A 4,036-nucleotide genomic window follows, 5' to 3' on the forward strand; every position below is an offset into this window, starting at 1 on the left:
TGTGTGTGTGTGTGTGTGTGATATTTAGATGTGAACTTAGAATTTAACTTTCCTGTTAAGTTGGCTTTTTAGGAAAATAACTTGTATTATTTCAATGCTAATTAAAATAATTTTGCCTAATTCTAGAAAGTAATACTACAGACATTACATTAGTAAGGATATGGTTTGTAGTCACATCACTTGTGTTTCCAACACAGTGCTGCATCTAGGAGTACTTTACACCGGGCGTGGGATGGAGAGCAGGCGTGAGGCAAATGGACTATACCATCTGAAAGCCTTGAATGATTTCACCGCTTCGAGTAGACATGCAGATTCCATTTCTCACAAGTCAGCTTTGGATTATGTGATTACTTGCCAGACTAGTAAGTGAATTTAAACCTGGCAGAAGCCAGGAGATAGAATCAGGTAATGAGCAGCTAAAAGGAATATAGAAACAGTCACAGTCAAACTTCACAGGATGGGAGGGAGCATAGAGAGATACTGTGAAGTGCTGCTGGAAGCAAAAGAATGACCATTTACAGCTTCAAAGGGAAAAATAAACAAAAATGCAATAGCTAAGACACCGTCTTTGGGGTGATCCGTGGTGGACGTTTTGAGGGCAGCTGACCCGCAGCCTGCACGCCCCGGACCGCCTCCTGTGGAAGCCTGAGCCGGCCGTCTTTCTCCCTTTGTCTCATAACCATGTCCACCAACGAGAATGCTAATTCACCAGCTGCCCGCCTTAACAGATTCAAGAACAAGGGGAAAGACAGTACAGAAATGAGGCGGCGCCGAATAGAAGTTAATGTGGAGCTGAGGAAAGCTAAGAAGGATGACCAGATGCTGAAAGGGAGAAACGTAAGCTCGTTTCCTGATGAGGCTACCTCTCCACTACAGGAAAACCACAACGATCAAGGCACTGTAAATTGGTCTGTTGATGACATTGTCAAAGGCATAAATAGCAACAATTTGGAAAGCCAGCTCCAGGCTACTCAAGCTGCTAGGAAACTGCTTTCTAGGGAAAAACAGCCCCCCATAGACAACATAATCTGGGCTGGTTTGATTCCAAAATTTGTGTCCTTCTTGGGCAGAACTGATTGTAGTCCCATTCAGTTTGAATCTGCTTGGGCTCTCACTAACATTGCTTCTGGGACGTCAGAACAGACCGAGGCTGTGGTAGATGGAGGTGCTATCCCAGCATTTGTTTCTCTGTTGGCATCTTCCCATGCCCTTGTCAGTGAACAAGCTGTATGGGCTCTAGGAAACATTGCAGGTGATGGTTCAGTTTTTTGAGACTTGGTTATCAAGTATGGTGCAGTTGACCCACTATTGGCTCTCCTTGCAGTTCCTGATATGTCATCTTTAGCATGTGGTTACTTACATAACCTTACTTGGACACTTTCAAACCTTTGTCGCAATAAGAATCCTGCACCCCCATTAGATGCTGTGGAGCAGATTCTTCCTACCTTAGTTCGTCTCCTTCATCATGATGATCCAGAAGTATTGGCAGATACCTGCTGGGCCATTTCCTACCTTACTGATGGTCCAAATGAACAGATTGAAATGGTTGTGAAAACAGGAGTTGTGCCCCAGCTTGTGAAGCTTCTAGGAGCTACTGAATTGCCCATTGTGACTCCTGCGCTAAGAGCCATAGGAAATATTGTCACTGGGACAGATGAACAGACTCAGGTTGTAATAGATGCAGGAGCACTTGCTGTTTTTCCCAGCCTCCTAACGAACCCCAAAACTAATATTCAGAAGGAAGCTATGTGGACAATGTCAAACATCACAGCTGGTCGCCAGGACCAGATACAGCAAGTTGTGAATCATGGATTAGTCCCATTCCTCGTTGGTGTTCTCTCTAAGGCAGATTTTAAGACACAAAAGGAAGCTGTCTGGGCTGTGACCAACCATACAAGTGGTGGGACAGTTGAACAGATTGTATACCTCGTTCATTGTGGCGTAATAGAACCATTGATGAACCTCGTAACTGCAAAAGACACCAAAATTATTCTGGTTATTCTAGATGCCATTTCAAACATCTTTCAGGCTGCTGAGAAACTAGGTGAAACTGAGAAACTTAGTATAATGATTGAAGAATGTGGAGGTTTGGACAAAATTGAAGCTCTACAAAACCATGAAAATGAGTCTGTGTACAAAGCTTCATTAAACTTGATTGAGAAGTATTTCTCTGTAGAGGAAGAGGAAGATCAGAATGTCGTGCCAGAAACTACCTCTGAAGGCTATGCGTTCCAAGTTCAGGATGGCACTCCCGGGACTTTTAACTTTTAGATTGTACAGCTGAGGCAGAAAGTTGCTTGTTGTGTGCTCTGTTTGGTAGAAGTTTGTCTTACTGTTTCTCTACTAAGAACTCTTTTTAAATGTGTTTTGTTATTGTAGCATTTTTTACAACGAAACGCTACTTGACCAGTTCCAAACTGTATGACCTGTATGAAGCTCCTCCTCTCAGTGGGTTTCTTATTTCTATGTGGAATCTCCTCTCTCGCAGTGTCCTGTAAATAAAGATTAAATTCCACTCTTTTCTTTAAAAAAAAAAAAATGCAATAGCTAAAAACCATGCATTTACTTAAAAATTGGAAGAAGAGAGAAATGGGGTGTAGCTTAAGCAAACTAAGCCCTTTCTCTTCTATAGTGGAGGAGTGGCCAAAATGTGTCATTGAAACTTTTAAAATCAAGAAACAAGCATGATGGAATAAGCATCGCATTTAAACTTGGCTGCGAAGCTACCAGAAGAATTAAAACAGAAGTGGCTAAAAGTGGTTTTGCTTGAAGGAGAAATGGAGGAGGAAGTGTGCTGTCTCTTCTCAGCATCAGCCCTTTCCTCCTGGACTTTTTTTTTTTTTTTTTTTTACTGTGTACCTATTTTACTTTGATTTTAACAAATCTTTTACATGTATACACAGAGGCATACAAATACACCGGAATCTTCAATGACTTGCATCATCCTAACTAAAAAATGCCAACTTCTCAGCAAGATCATACGGCCACTCATGACCAAAAACTGCTTACTGCTTACCTGTCTGATCTTTAACCAGTTTCCAACACCCAGTCATGCCGAGCAACTTACAGCTCCTCCAGACTTGTCTTTTTCTCTTGTCCCTCAACATCCCTGTTCTTCTGCTTGTTATCTGCCCCCTGGCTCTCCCATCGATTTCCCGCCTTTTCTGTTCTCTGTTCTGTCTCACAGGGAACTCACTCCTGCAAAGCATATTCCCAGACTCCCTGCCTGGGCAGTGGGAGCCAGTAATGGGTGCCGGGCATGCAGGAGGAAGATAAAAATCAGGGGATTACCCCTCCCTCACCCCCTCAGTTCTGCTACAGGCAGCTTCCTGACAGTCTGTGTGTCCTGGATGGTCCCAGTTCCCAGTCGGCAGACTGGGCCACGGTTCTCTTGCCACCTGGCAGCCTCAACTGCTCTGTTCTTGCAGGCACATCCACTTCTCTTTATCTCTCTCCAGCCCTGGGAGCCAGAGCGGTTCCCTGGAGGTGCTAATCTCTGAATTGCTTCACCTTTTGCCATTTGTTCTATCAACTCTTCCAGGACCTTTGAAGCTACTTCTGTCTATTGAATTTTCCCCTTCAACTACATTGGAGTGAGTTGCATTTCTCGGGCTTGAGCCTGACTGACAAGCTGGCTGATGCTTCTTTGTCCACTGAGGCAGAGGTCAGGGATCACCACCTTCAGGAAGCCCTCACGGTCTGTGTTAGCAGCTCTTCCTTTGCCTCGATGATCATCACTCTCACTTCCATGTGGCATTGTGGCTGTTTCTCTGGTCTGTTTTATCAGACGATGGGTTTCTCAAGGGCTCAGACCCTGTCATATATATGCCTTCCCTTGTATTGAATACTGACTAGACTCAGCAAGCACCCGGTAAATATTTGTTGAAAGACAATACTAGAAACGTGAAAAATTTTCTTTTTAGATGGACAGTAGTGCTGACATCCCAAACACACACATCTAACAGTCCGTGGATGGAGTCCTAAGGTATTTCTTAGAGATGTCCACTGTAATATTCTCTAAACTGCATCTCCTGCC

General features: G+C 43.8%; 1 pseudogene; it reads left to right on the forward strand.

Annotated features, from left to right (window-relative positions):
• The first annotated feature begins 473 nt into the window (after window positions 1–473).
• On the forward strand, window positions 474–2,346 carry LOC116645247 (annotated as a pseudogene).
• The last annotated feature ends 1,690 nt before the right edge of the window (window positions 2,347–4,036 follow it).

The sequence above is a fragment of the Phoca vitulina genome, unplaced genomic scaffold (genome assembly GCF_004348235.1).
Source record: "Phoca vitulina isolate PV1807 unplaced genomic scaffold, GSC_HSeal_1.0 scaffold32, whole genome shotgun sequence".
Taxonomy (NCBI): Eukaryota; Metazoa; Chordata; class Mammalia; order Carnivora; family Phocidae; genus Phoca; species Phoca vitulina.